Consider the following 16,158-nt stretch of genomic DNA (forward strand, 5'->3'; position numbering starts at 1 on the left):
ATAACAATTAAAATATAAGTTTGAGGAAATAATAATGAACTTACTATTTAGCAATGAAGTGGTAGCATATTAAACCTCTTTAGCATTTTATATTTGTTTACTTGAAGCGGGTCTATTGGTGCCTAGACATTATTTCAATTTTTTTTTTTCTGTATATTAAAGGTCTCCTTATGTCGGCACCTACGCATGAACTCGCCCAATCTAATGACGGGGCAAAAGACGCATGAAAGATTTTCATGTGTAAATTGTATAAATGCTTTGTTTTTTGTTGTCTGTGTATGTTTTGACAGTAAACCAAAGTTGAGGAGGGAGGAAGAGGGCTTAATATTATTTAATATTTATGACACTTAAACTTGTTTCTATTAATTGCCAAGGTTTAAATTCCCCACATAAAAGAGGTTTCTTATACGATATGTTAATTAGAGAACACATAGACATATGTTTTGTGCAAGAAACACATTGGAAAAAAGGAGCTTCCCTTCATTGGACTTATAAGAAATCCTGTTACTACTCACTCCAGTTTAACTGGGAAAAAAAAGAGGAGTTGCAATCTTGATAAATAAAAATATTAAGTTTGAACAGATACATATGGAATTAGACCATGAAGCTAGATGCATTATTCTCCTTTGTAAGTTGAATGACGTGACTTACACTTTAGTTAATATATATGCACCAAATATCTCTACGGTTAGATTTTTGGATAAAACTTTTGAGAAAGTCCATGCTATTTCAAAAGGTTTCTTGGTAATTGGAGGAGATATGAATTGCATATTAGACGTTAAATTGGATAAGAGTTTTATGCACGGTACTTATCCAAACTTAAAGTTGAAATCCTTAGCTAACTCATTTTCTTTGTGTCTTGCTCGGAATAATTTGTTTGATATATGGAGAACGTATAATCCATCTGTGAAGGAGTTTACGCATTATTCTGTTAGGCATCACTCGTATTCCAGAATTGATATGTTTTTTTCAGACAACAAATCTTTAGAAATTTATGAGTCGCCTACTATAGGAAATTTGACCTGGTCTGACCATGCACCTATCTTTATAAAAATCAAAAACAATGAAGAGTTTAAAATAAAATCTAATTGGAGGCTTAATGAATCCCTTCTGCTTTCACGTGACTTCAAGGAACAGCTTAGGAATCTGGCTAAAAACTTTATTGAGACCAACGATAATGGCACAGTCTCGCTTGCTACTCTTTGGTGCGCTTTTAAATGCACCATGCGGGGCTACCTCATAAAACAGGGAGCACATATAAAGAAAATGAAAGGCGCGACTCTAACAGATTTATATATTAAGCTGGCACAGTTAGAAGCTAGTAATAAAATAAGACCTTCAAATCTCTTATACACAGACATAAAAGAAACTCAATGTAAGATTAAAGAGAGACTGACGGAGAACATTAATAAAAATCTCTTATTCCTTAAACAGGATTGGTATTACAGCAGTAACAGGGTCAGTAAGAATTTAACAAAAAAAATTAAAAATAAGTTAGCTAAAAGTAGAATTAATAAGATCGTATATAACGGTAAAACCTATTTATCTCCAAAATTAATTGGAGAAGCTTTCAAAGATTATTATAGTACATTATATAATTTACCCATAGTCAACGAGGATAAAATACAGATAAGTGCATTTCTTAACGCCTTAAATTTACCCAAATTATCTAAAGAAAAATTGGAAAACTTAAATCTACCTATTCAACTTTCTGAAATAAATATTATAATAAGAAATCTACCTAAGTCCAAGGCTCCTGGCCCAGATGGATTTTCAGCTCCTTTTTATCAACTATTGGATCCTATAATATCTCCATTATTACTGAAAGTATTTAGAGAAATTCCATTAGGGAAAGAGTTCCCGTCGGAAATGTTACAGACCGCAATAACTCCTATCCCAAAGATTGGGAAAGATTTGAGTAAAGTTTCAAATTATCGCCCTATTTCTCTTATAAATCTTGACATTAAAATATTTTCAAAAATTCTAGCTAACAGATTAGCTGCTGTTATGCAGGACTTGATCCATTCAGACCAAACGGGCTTTATATTGGGTAGGAGTGGTGAAGATAACACCCGTAGGATATTAAATCTTATACATGAAATACACTTTAATAATACGCCGGCAGTCTTCTTAGCCTTAGATGCGGAGAAGGCTTTTGACCGGGTGAGTTGGCCTTTTCTGGAAGAAACTTTAAAAATGTTTGGCCTGAATGGACAATTTCTGGATAATATTATGGCACTGTATAAAAATCTGCAAGCAAAGATCTCAGGTTCAAATTTAAATTCGACTATTTTTCCTATCAATAATGGGACAAGACAAGGATGCCCTTTAGCTCCACTATTGTATGCCCTCTCTATTGAACCCCTTGCGACGATAATACGCCGGTCGGAAAAAATCTCTGGAATAACAATAGGCCCATATGAACACAAAATCTCGTTAAATGCAGATGATATTCTCCTCACTTTATCTTTACCTGAAATATCACTTTCAGAGACATTGGAAAGTATTAAGGAATATGCAGTATATTCTAACTATAAATTGAATTTAGACAAATCTCAGATCATTGATTTTAATATGGACTGCTCTAGATTTGAAGAAATTAAAAGTAACTTTGCCTTTTTATGGGAACAAAACCATATCGACTATCTAGGCATTAAGATATATCAGAATCTTAGAGATACTGTAATTAATAATTATACTATTCTTCTGGAAACTCTTAGAAATCAACTTACACAATGGAAAGGCTTAGAAATATCATGGTTAGGTAGACTAAATACATTAAAGTCGTATGTCCTTCCAAAATTAATTTACTTATTTAGAGATATTCCTTTAGCAGTTCCAGTAAAAATTCTAAATCAATTTGAAAAATTATTTTACTCATTTGTATGGTTGGGTAAAAAACCGAGGATTTCACGAATAATAGTTACCAAAAGTCTCTCACAGACCGGTCTTAACTTCCCCAACTTACGTATTCTCCATCAAATTTGTCTTTTTGGTCATTTTTTGGCATGGGATACAAAACGAGAACTGAATCTTCCATGGTATGGATACGAGAGATGGAAGTGTCATAATTTAGATCCATATCTTTTGTACTGGTTTAATATAAAGGGAATAAACAACTTAGAGATTGTTAACCCAATCGTTTCGGATATCTTGACCAACATGATTAGCTTTAAGAAAAAATTTGGTATAACTGAGTCTTCTTCGATATTTACTCCTTTAATAGCCTTGCAAAATTTAATAAAAGATATCGATTTAAGACCCTGGTTTTTACAAGGAGCGGTTACATTAGAGCAGGGCCGGACTGGGACTGAAAAGCAGCCCTGGAAAAATTTGGAGAGCAGCCCCATATAGTTTATCTCACGGTCGCGCTCTTTAACCACACGCACCCCTTATACACACCCGACTCACACTATTCGCCATTCTTTTTATCTGATTATTTGTATTAAAATGCCAGAAAGCAAAAGTGTTAAAAGGCCCTAATAAATGAAATACATTACACATAATGGGATCAAAACATTTACTACTGCGAACATTTTAGATGAAAAAGTTCAGTGGAACAAAACAGTGATCACATTATTCTTCACAATATTCTGGTAAGAAACTTTTGTTTCTTTATTAATTCATGTAGACTATTTTTTTCATATTTAATAAAAGCTATGATTGAGACGTTTTTTTTTTTTTTTCCTTTTATTTGCCAACCTACCCCCGAGTTATGCACATCTGTCCCCAGGCTTGCCACTCTGCCCCCCTGATATGCCTTCTAACCCCCTATATGCCACTCTGCCTCCAGAAATGCCTTATACCCCCTATATGCCACTGTCCCATGATATGCCTTTTAACCCCCTGTATGCCACTCTGCCATATAGGGGTCAAAAGGCATATCATGGGACAGAGCGGCATATAGGGGGTATAAGGCATTCCTGGAGGCAGAGTGGCATAAAGGGGGTTAAAAGGCATATCATGGGGCACTCTGCCTCCAGAAAAGCCTTATGCCCTCCTATATGCCACTCTGCCTCCCCGATATGCTTTATACCCTCCTATATGCCACTCTGCCCCGTGATATGCCTTTTAACCCCCCTTTTGCCACTATACCTCCAGATATGCCTTTTGACCTCCTCTATGTCACTCTGCATCCAGAAATGCCTTATACCCCTATATGCCACTCTGTCTCATAATATGCCTTCTAACCTCCTATATCATGGGACAGAGTGGCATATATGGGTATAAGGGGGATATAAAGGGGGTTAAAAGGCATATCATGGGGCACTCTGCCTCCAAAAAAGCCTTATGTTCCCCTATATGCCACTCTGTCCCATCATATGCCTTTTAATCCCCTATATGTCACTCTGCATCCAGAAATGCCTTATACCCATATATGCCACTCTGGCATATAGGGGGTTAAAAGGCATGTCATGGGACAGAGTGGCATATAGGGGGGTAAAAGGCATTTCTGGAGGCAGAGTGGCATATAGGGGGACACACTTACATACACACACATGCCGATTTTTTTGTTTTTAACACATTCAAAAAAATATTATACAGTTTGTACAAAAAAATACATTACTTTACTCACCTTCTACTTCTCTTGACTTCCAACCTCTGATCTCTTCTCTCTAATGACAGGATGTCACTGACCTGACATCCGGTGCTGCAGCAGTCTGAGTGCGAAGGGCGGAGCTTCCACCCCTCACGCTGCTCCCATCACTATGCAGCCATCAGACTGCTGGGAATGTAATCTAAACGGCCGGTGCGTGCTGATGCCCCCGGCCGGAGCTACTTTAACTTGCCATATAAAGTAAAAAAAAAAAAGTATTAAAGCAGAGCCGGCCGGCGGCATCAGCACCCATTGGCCGTTCAGATTATGGCCGCATAGTGATGGGAGCAGCGTGAGGGGTGAAAGGTCAGTGCGAGGGGGCGGAGCTTTCACCCCTCACGCTGCTCCCATCACTAAGCGGCCATCGCACACGGCTGCTGGGTGCCGATGCGGCCGGCCGGCGATACTGTAATACATTTTTAAAATTTAATATGGCAAGACGGACCAGCTTGCCATATTAAATTAAGAAAAAAGTATTATAGTAGCGCCGGCCGGCCGCATCAGCACCCAGCGGCCGCTCAGGTCCCAGCCCGCAACTGGTCCCAGCCCACGGACCTGCCGGCCCACCGGGAAATTTCCCGGTATCCCGGTGGGCCAGTCCGGCCCTGCATTAGAGGACATCTGGTCTTCTACGGGCCTAGCTTCCTTTAAAGAAATACAAATTAAATATTCTTTCTTGAGCAAAGAAATTTTCCCATATTTAAGGATTAGAAACTTTATTAAATATAATCCGGTCAGACCTCTGACAAATCTGGATAGGTTTTTGAATAGACATTATAAAAGAAATACAACTATGCAAATAATCAAATTGCTTGAACAAGAATCTATTCCAGATAAACCTAATACTATTTTAAAATGGGAAACGGATCTGGGAATTTCTTATCCACCTGATATTTGGGCCGCAGCTTGGATTAATACAAGAAAGGCGATACATTGTATAAATTTGCATGAACAATTCTTTAAACTCCTTCACTGATGGTATTACGTTCCGACATCTTTACATAAAATGTATGGATCCACTTCCAACAAATGTTGGAGATGTAAATTAGAATTAGGATCCATGCTACATATCTGGTGGGAATGTGACAAACTTTCCAATATGAAACGTAAGGTTGTTGAATTATTTAGGAACCTATTTGGGATCGACTTTATATTGCAACCTCAAACTTTTTTATTTCATATTGACATATCCTTGCAAAATAAATCAAATCGATATTTGGCCATTAACATTCTGGCCGCTATCAAAATCTGTATGGCAAGAAATTGGAAAATGGAACAAGTACCGTCATGGTCTCAAGTAATTACTCAGGTAAATTATCAATATAATATGGAAAAACAATTCTATAGGATACATAGTAATATCCATAACTATGAGGTTATCTGGCTTCCATGGCAAAGTTTGATTTCGGAGACCGACTTATTATAACTGAGACTCCTCTTTCCTCTCTTTTCTTCCTTCTCTTTTTTACCTTGGCAAATTATTATTATTTTTATTATTAGTAAATCAACAATATTCTCTCTTCCTCCCTCCCGCAGCTTTGTTTATAATATTAGACTATGATAATCTTAACTTACTGTCACTTGTATGTATGCTAGATATTTTATTCTGTAAAATTTTTACTCTTGAGACATAGTAATGGAAGATTCTGTTTTGTTCTATGTTTGTACTGGTCAAATTTTATATGTAATAAAACCTAAAACCATGACTCAATCTTCTAATTAATTAGAACATTGTTAGCTAGACTCCTGAATCTCAAGATTAGCAAACAATGTTGATACCCTTGTCAGAGGCACCATACTTAAACATATGGTACGTTAGTTACTGCTCTAATTAATTAGACCCTACTTAGCTACACCAATAAATCTCAAGGTCTTTGAGAGGCAATAGTCTTACCAAAAAAAACAATCAAGAGTTGCTACTCATATCAGATTTATCCTCCTGAAGTAAGACCTTCAAATCGCAAGGTTAGCAGCAATGGAATCAATCGTGACACCTTTTGATGAGGCATTTGTCTCTAATAAACTACATACAAGTTCTAATTTATCAATTAGAACCTAATTTGCTACAGCTCTCAAATCTATGTTGGGAGCAATGGAATAATTTATGATACCCTGTGTGAAGGCACCAATCTCTAACAAACAGTACACAAGTTCATGCTCTAATTAATTAGAACCTCCTTAACTAGACCCCCAAAACTCAAGGATAGCAACGATGGAGTAGATATTGATAGCCTCTGAGAGGCAACCTTCTCCACCAAAAATAGTATGCCAGTTGCTGCTCCTATCAGGTACAACAACCTGAGCTTGGACTCTCAAATTAAAAGGTAAGCATAAATGGAATCATGTCATGCTCCAAAAAATGGTACACAAGTAAGTGTTCTAGTCATTTACCAGCTCTTTAGCTAGAAACCCTTAATCTTAACATCAGCAACAACTGAATGAAACTTGATGCCCTTTGAAAGGCAACAGTATTCTCAAAAATGGTACATTAGTTGCTGCTCCTATGAGACACACATCTTGAGATTGCTTCTTAATGTCAGAAGCAATGGAACGACTCATGATACCCTTTGTGGAGGCATCAGTCTTTAACAGAGGGTACACAAGTTAATTCTCTAATTAAAACGCACTAGCTAGTTGTCTAAATCTGAAGGATAGCAACAATGGAGTGGATTTTGATACCCTTTGAGAGGAAAAAGTATCCACAAAAATGTTACAAAGGTTGCTGCTCCTATCAGATACAATGTCTTAAACTAGGAACCTGAAATCTAAATGTCCGCAGCAATGGAACACAAGTTAATGCTCTAATTGATTAAAACCCACTAGCTAGTTGTCTAAATCTCAAGGATAGCAACAATGGAGTGGATTTTGATACCCTTTGAGAGGAAAAAGTATCCACAAAAATGTTACAAAGGTTGCTGCTCCTATCAGATACAATGTCTTAAACTAGGACCCTGAAATCTAAATGTCAGCAGCAATGGAATGACTGATGATACCCTTTGTGGAGGCAGCAAATCTCTAACAAACAGTACACAAGTTCATACTCTAATTAATTAGAACCTCCTTAACTAGACCCCCAAAACTCAAGGATAGCAACGATGAAGTAGATATTGATAGCCTCTGAGAGGCAACCTTCTCCACCAAAAATAGTATGCCTGTTGTTGCTCCTATCAGGTACAACATTCTGAGCTTGGACTCTCAAATTAAAACGTAAGCATAAATGGACGGACTCATGTCATGCTCCAAAAAATGGTACACAAGTAAGTGTTCTAGTCATTTACCAGCTCTTTAGCTAGAAACCCTTAATCTTAACATCAGCAACAACTGAATGAAACTTGATGCCCTTTGAAAGGCAAGAGTATTCTCAAAAATGGTACAGTTGTTGCTGCTCCTATGAGACACACATCTTGAGATTGCTTCTTAATGTCAGAAGCAATGGAATGACTCATGATACCCTTTGTGGAGGCATCAGTCTTTAACAGAGGGTACACAAGTTAATTCTGTAATTAAAACCCACTAGCTAGTTGTCTAAATCTCAAGGATAGCAACAATTGAGTGGATTTTGATACCCTTTGAGAGGAAAAAGTATCCACAAAAATGTTACAAAGGTTGCTGCTCCTATCAGATACAATGTCCTAAACTAGGAGCCCAAAATCTAAATGTCAGCAGCAATAGAACACAAGTTAATGCTCTAATTAATTAAAACCCACTAGCTAGTTGTCTAAATCTCAAGGATAGCAACAATGGAGTGGATTTTGATACCCTTTGAGAGGAAAAAGTATCCACAAAAATGTTACAAAGGTTGCTGCCCCTATCAGATACAAGGTCCAAAACTAGGACCCTGAAATCTAAATGTCAGCAGCAATGGAATGACTGATGATACCCTTTGTGGAGGCACCAATCTTTAACAAACAGTACACAAGTTCATGCTCTAATTAATTAGAACCTCCTTAACTAGACCCCCAAAACTCAAGGATAGCAACGATGAAGTAGATATTGATAGCCTCTGAGAGGCAACCTTCTCCACCAAAAATAGTATGCCAGTTGCTGCTCCTATCAGGTACAACAACCTGAGCTTGGACTCTCAAATTAAAACGTAAGCATAAATGGAAGGACTCATGTCATGCTCCAAAAAATGGTACACAAGTAAGTGTTCTAGTTATTTACCAGCTCTTTAGCTAGAAACCCTTAATCTTAACATCAGCAACAAGTGAATGAAACTTGATGCCCTTTGAAAGGCAACAGTATTCTCAAAAATGGTACATTAGTTGCTGCTCCTATGAGACACACATCTTGAGATTGCTTCTTAATGTCAGAAGCAATGGAACGACTCATGATACCCTTTGTGGAGGCATCAGTCTTTAACATAGGGTTAATGCTCTAATTAAAACCCACTAGCTAGTTGTCTAAATCTCAAGGATAGCAAAAATGGAGTGGATTTTGATACCCTTTGAGAGGAAAAAGCATCCACAAAAATGTTCCAAAGGTTGCTGCTCCTATCAGATACAATGTCCTAAACTAGGACCCTGAAATCTAAATGTCAGCAGCAATGGAATGACTGATGATAACCTTCATGGAGGCATCAGTTTCCAAAAACTGGTTCAGATGTTGCTGCTCTAATCATTCAAAACCTATTTAGCTAGAATGCCTAAATCTCAAGGCCAGCAGCAATTGAGTTGATCGGTATACCCTTTGCAGAGGCACTCGTCTCTAATAAATGGCACACGATATGCTGCTTTACTTAGACTAAACCTCCTGAGCTAGAATCCCCAAATCTGAAGATCAGTAATAATAGAAACAATGTTGATAAAGACTTTTGCCTCTGCCAAGGTTAACAAGTGGTACATGACTTAATGATCTAATCAACTATACCCTCCTTAGCTAGACCCCAACATATAAAGGATAGCAACAATGGATTGGATAAATGGTACCTAATTTGCTGATCTACTCATTTAGAACATATTTAGCTAGACTTCCTATCTCTCAAGGTCAGAAACAATAGAGTAGATCATGATACCTTTTGGTAAGGCACAAGTCTCTAATAAATGACACAAGAGTTGATTTACTACTCAGTCTGAACCTCCTGAGCTAAAATCCCCAAATTTGCAGATCAGTAACAATAGATACAATATTAATACCTTTGGCAGAGGCACCAGTCTTCAAAAAATGGTACGCGAGTCAATCCTCTAATTAATTAGAACATTATTAGCTAGACACCTGAATCTCAAGGTTAGCAAACAATGTTGATACCCTTGTCAGAGGCACCATACTTAAACATATGGTACGTTAGTTAATGCTCTAATTAATTTGACCCTACTTAGCTACACCAATAAATCTCAAGGTCTTTGAGAGGCAATAGTCTTACAAAAAAAACAATCAAGAGTTGCTACTCATATCAGATTTATCCTCCTGAAGTAAGACCTTCAAATCGCAAGGTAAGCAGCAATGGAATCAATCGTGACACCTTTTGATGAGGCATTTGTCTCTAATAAACTACATACAAGTTCTAATTTATCAATTAGAACCTAATTTGCTACAGCTATCAAATCTCAATGTTGGAAGCAATGGAAAAACGTATGATACCCTTTGTGGAGGCACCAATCTCTAACAAACAGTACACAAGTTAATGCTCTAATTAATTAGAACCTCCTTAACTAGACCCCCAAACCTCAAGCATAGCAACAATGTAGTGGAATGTTACATGAGTCGCTGGGCTAATCCATCAGAAGCTCTTTAGAAACCCCAAATTATGAAGAACAGAATGGATGTTTATACCCAGCAAATGGCACAGGAGTAGTAGTATTATACAACTAAAACTCTCTAACTACAACCCCCAAATCTAAAGGTCAGATTTTAAGTAGTAAACCTTCAAGCTCTCACCCATATCCAATGATTTCTGTGCTGTGAAGACGAGTATCAGCTCCAAGGGTGTAGGTGTGAAGATCTGTCAGAGACTGTAGCAGCAGTTACTATTGGTGACTTCTGTGACATCACAACGTGATCTCTCTTTGACATTCTTGCTCCAGTCGCAAAGTATAGCATGTTGAACATATTATTAATCTGATAATTACAAAAACAAATAGTTATTTAGATATTTGTTAACAAGCACATTATTTCTATTGTCTATTAGGGTGGAGAAGGTTTTTGATCAATTTTGTAGTTGCATTAGTCTCCAAGAAATGGTACACTAATTGCTGCTCTAATCAATTAGGACCTCCTTTGCTAGAACACCCAAAGCTCATGGTCAGCAGAAATTAAAATGATCTTGGAACCCTTTGCAGAGTCACCAGTCTCCAGCAAATCGTACACGAGATGTGGTTCTAATCATGAGGACCCTCCTTAGCTAGAACCCCCAATTTTCAAGGTCAGCAACAATGAAATAGATCTAGATACAATTCCCAGTCTATAGCAAATGTTACATGAGTCGCTTGGCTAATCCATCAAAAGCTCTTCAGAAGTCCAAAATTATGAAGAAGAGAATGGATCTTCATACCCTTTGTTGAGACACGAGGCTTCAGCAAATGGCACAGGAGTAGTAGTACTATACAACTAAAACCTCTATAACTACAACCCCCAAATCTAAAAGTCAGATTTTAAGTTGTAAACCTCCAACATCTCACCCATATCCAAGGATTTCTGTGCTGTGAAGATGAGTATCAGCTCCAAGGGTGTAGGTGTGAAGATCTGTCAGAGACTGAGATGTGACTGAGCACAAACAGAATGTTGCAGCAGTTACTAGGGGTGACTTCTGTGACATCACAACGTGATCTCTCTTTGACTTTCTTGCTCCAGTCGCAAAGTATAGCATGTTGAACATTTTATTGATCTTATAATTACAAAAACAAAAAGTTATTTAGATATTTTTTAACAATCACATTATTTCTATTGTCTATTAGGGTGCAGTCCCTAAATACTGTATTTTTCTTTCTATCTTACATATTTCTGATATCTATCAAACTAAATCCTTTTATACATTCAATAAAAATGTACATTTTGTGAACTGTATCCACTATTCCCTCTTGTGGATTTAGAGCGCAACAAAATAAAGCCTATCAAAACTTCTTAGAATTTGGTACTGTTCCTTTATCACCCCTACATAAAAGGTGGAGGGCTGTTTGGGGGTCTCTGGTGGTCAAGGATGGTCAATCATTCAGGAGAGGTGCTAAAAGCTCATGGTTCACCCTAACCCAGGGCAAGCGGACCTAGTCATGTCTCGAAGTCACTAAAACAACTGTCTGCTTTTTACTTAGAGCAAATAAAATAATTGTATATAATGTTTTACTTGAGAGAACTCACAGACGTTTTCCTTCAAGCTGCCAATCAGTTGCAAGAAACGAATCCCATTGAAATCAATAGGAGCTCTTTCTGCGCATGGGGGGGGTTATGAAAGCTAAAGGTGGATAGGGAGATGAGTTTGGCCGAACACACCTCTTGCACTGAAAATAGCTGCTGGGCAGGGAAAGGGCAGATACATATGGGGTGATTCTGCTAATTAACCTCCATGCATCTAAAAGGGGACACTATGACAAGTTAAGGGCACCCCGCAGCTTTCATACGCATTAATGTGTATGCGATGGCTGGAGTGTTTAAACATGCATGCAACAGGCATAAGCTTGAATATGAAAGAATTTCAAGGACCAAATCAGATACTTTACTGAGTGGGCAGTAGATAAATGGAACAGCCTCCCATCAGAAGTGGCATATATTAATACATTGAGGGGATTTAAGCATGCATGGGTCAGGCATAAAGGTCATGATTCTAAGAGAAGACCAACGACTGATTAAGTATTAAATTCTGAGTCTCTACATCAGGAATAATGTACAGGCTAGATGGGCTGAAAAGCGTTGATTTTCAAAAAACGAAAAATCCGTTAAGAATAAGCCTAGCAGTCCCAGTCAGGTGCTAACGACGGCACCATGCCGTCACTAGCACTGTCTTACCTTCATGGAGGTCTGTGGACCTCCATCACCACCTACCCCGGCGATCTGACCCTCACACTGAAGGACATCTGCCCGGTGACGTCTCGCGCAATGACGCAATGACGTCACCGCGCAACTTTATTAACAACTGACAATTGTCAGTTAAAGAGGTATGGGAGCCTGCTGCTTAGATGCCTCTATCTCAGGCATCTAAGCAGCTACATACCCCCAACATATACCGTTGGAAAGGAAATCGACTCACCTTTCCAACGGTATATAGATTGTAAAAAAATAATAAAAAATATTACGTTAAAAAAAATGTAAAAAAAATTATTTGGTGGGTCTCTAAAGGCAGAAAAAAAAAAGATCAAAATTGCCTAGAGACCCCCAAAATAAATTATTTAAACATAAAGTAGTTTAACTTTAAAAAAAAAAAAAAAAGTTTAAGTATTCTAGCTAAATGATCACTGTGATAGCCAATGTTACCACAGCGATCATATAGCTTTAAAAAGTCACATTCCCTTTTTAAAAATGGCTGATACTAATTTTTAATCCTATGATCCCTTTGATCATGGGGTTAAATTTAGCCAACGGTAGAGGGAGGCAATTTTTGAAATCCTGATGAACTGCAAATATTATTAAAATCAGCCATTTAGCCTGTGCGGTACGTGAGTAACCATATCATCCCTGGAGCGCCTTGCATTTTTACTGCAAAACTTATTTTTGCTGTAAAAGTGATTTTTTTTTCTCCCTTTACCCTCATTTCTTTGGGATTGTAAGGGGAAAGAATGGTGTGTGCTTCTGTGAGTAAATGTATGGAAAGAATGGCGTGTGCTTCTGTGAGTGAATGGAGATATGAAAGGCGTGTGAATGGTCAGTAATTAGGGTTGAAGCCTTGACATGGCATTACTGCTCACGTTAGAAGTTAAATTATGGCACAAAAAGTACACATATGCAAAAACTACACCCCTTGGCGCATCAAATGAGGGGCTGCATGTGTTTCTAGTACAAACCTGGAGTGCGCAAGACACAAATGAACATGTCATTATGGTTAGAAAAAGCATATTTTCAAGCCAAAGCAACATATTCCATCATTATTTGTGCTCTCAACTTTTGTCCTAGAAATACATGTAGCCCCTCATTTGAAGCTCCAAGGGGTGTAGTTTCTTAAAATGGATGAATTGTCTGAATGATGGAGAGCATGAGTTAATATGTGGATGATTTGTCTGAATGAGGGAGAGCATGAGTTAATGTGATTGTGTGTATCATAGATGTATAATTGTGGAAGGGCAAAGATGGCACTAGCAGGATGTTTGAGCCTTGGGGACCAAGATGGCACAGACAGGGTGTATATGGGACAAAGATGGCAAATCGTATGTGTGTTATCTGGGTGCTGGCCAGGTTCTATGTGGGCAGTGTGGTTGGGGTGTGCAACCTGTGATCTATCCCTGTAATTTAGGGGGTTTTAAATATACCTTTAATGCCGTGTTTTTATGTGAATTCCAATTGATCTTTACCTGCAAAGCTGGGTTTCTGTGTTATTCTGTAGATCCATATCTGCTATGCTATGTTTCCATACATTATTTATGTATACCTGCAAATACAGGGTTTGTATGTCTTGTTCAGTTGATTAATACCTGCAATGCTGTTTCCATGTATTGATTTGATCTATACCTGCAATGCTACATTTCATATATTATTATTGTATACCTGCAAATACAGGATTTGTATGTCTGATTCTGGTTATTTGATATGTACCTTCAGTGCTGAAATCACAAGTGTATTTCAATTGATCGATACATGCAAAGCTGGGTTTGTGTGTTAATGTGTTAATCTATACCTGCTATCGGCAGCAGGGTCTAATATTTATATATATATTTATATATATATCGGCAGCAGGGACTAATATTAGGCCCTGAAATCATTTAGTGGAAAAGTTAAGGTATTGTGTTGTTTAAAGGATTTCAAGGATTAGTCGTACTAAATTGTGGCTTCAGGCTTCCCATGTTGAATGATCAAGTATTGTATTGTCCAATAACAAAAGTATCATTCCATAGCACATTACTTTTGGCAATATATATATATATGTATATATATATATGTATATATATATATATATATATATGTGTGTGTGTGTGATTTTTCAGTGGTATGATTTAATGGTGGAAATTATTAATGCCCCCCCAGTTTGACTGTGGTATCTTGTGTGCCCCCCTTATATATTGTTTCTAGAGTCGCCACACATGTAAACAGCCTGCGCCTGCCCCCTCCTCATCGCAGCCCTTATGAAACCAACAACATGGGCTGTTTCACAACAAGGGAGGGCAGCCCAGAGACAGCCAATGGGAGGCCACCCCTGCCGGTCACGTGAGCACACACTTTATGTAATGTTGCCGCACATGTTATGTCAGGGGCTCTTTGTGCTTCTTCTTCTTCCCACTTTGTGTCAGGGGCTCTTTGTGCTTCTTCTTCTTCCCACTTTGTTTCCGCCGGAGTCCGGATCCGCTGCGTGCCAAGCGGGGTGGAGAGTTACCCTCCTGTGACCCATGGATGTCTTTAACTGCCCCTCCTGCCAGCAGGCCCTCTGGAACCCTGTAACTGTAAGATGCGGCCACTCTTTCTGCAAAAGGTGCTTGCGGGGGCCAGCAGTGGACAGGTGCCACGTTTGCAAGCAGAAGCTGAAACCCAGGGGTGCCCAGGAGCTGAAATGTAACACCCTTTTATGCAACTTGCTGGAGAAGTGCCTGCAGAGCGAAACCAGACTGAACAAGGTGAGAAGCGACCTGCGCGATCTGCTCTCACTCCAGGACCACGAAGAGGCAGCAAAAGTGGCCTCCAGAGGAGTTGCGATGGGTGAGTTTCTGTAGGAGGTACCATGGGGGGCATTTAAATGTCTATATGTGATCCTCATGATGATATAAGAGTAGATCATATATCACATTATATATGATCATTGCTATTATATACCGGGATTAACTCATCCATAGCCAGCGCATATTGAGTTTCTGTAAAATTGTGGACAGTGATCATTATCAATGCGTTTCTGTATTTTAATGGCCTGTTGTATGATTATTATTATTATTTATTGTTGTATATAGCGCCATCATACATTAAGGACATTACGCTGGTGGCAGCGTGTTAGGTGCCTGTCGCCGTCACACTATTACGTGTCTATGTAGGATGCCATCCTGAGAATGGAACGTAAAAACCTTTTTTGTTACTTAAAATATTTGTACTGGTGGTTGATCTGTGCCCTCCTACCATTAGATTGGGCTTAGGGGGTCTTTCAGGTGTTGAAATGTCTGCCCAGAGCCCAGCAATGCATTAAAGTGCAGAACCTTCTTAGATGGAGAGGGGGAATGACGGAGGTAGAGGCGCATGTCCAAGACTGGACTCATCTCTGATAGCCTCAGGTCAGTTGAACCATCAGACGTAACATCAGTGCCAGTTAGGCATACCTTGGAGAGCGTCTTTAGTCAGCTGACTGCAACTATTTAGGTATTAACCCTTTAATAGCACCTCAAGAAGATTCTTTGGAGTGATTTGCCAAATTGTAAGACTTGTCATTTTTTTAAAAGATGCGCTTAACTGAGTCACCTGCATTCAAGCAGGGATATCATCCATAACATACTGGTATCAAAAGC

General features: G+C 38.5%; 1 long non-coding RNA gene across 1 annotated transcript in view; it reads right to left on the reverse strand.

Annotated features, from left to right (window-relative positions):
• Positions 1-11,419, reverse strand: part of LOC128472641 (uncharacterized) — a 40,490-nt gene extending 29,071 nt beyond the window's left edge. Inside the window, exons 1-2 of the long non-coding RNA XR_008346191.1 lie at positions 11,215-11,419; positions 10,608-10,654 (exon numbers count right to left, since the gene is read on the reverse strand). This is a non-coding gene — a long non-coding RNA (uncharacterized LOC128472641). The remainder of the gene's footprint in view (positions 1-10,607; positions 10,655-11,214) is intronic.
• Between the last annotated feature and the right edge of the window lie 4,739 nt (positions 11,420-16,158).

Source organism: Spea bombifrons, chromosome 2 (genome assembly GCF_027358695.1).
Source record: "Spea bombifrons isolate aSpeBom1 chromosome 2, aSpeBom1.2.pri, whole genome shotgun sequence".
NCBI lineage: Eukaryota > Metazoa > Chordata > Amphibia > Anura > Pelobatidae > Spea > Spea bombifrons.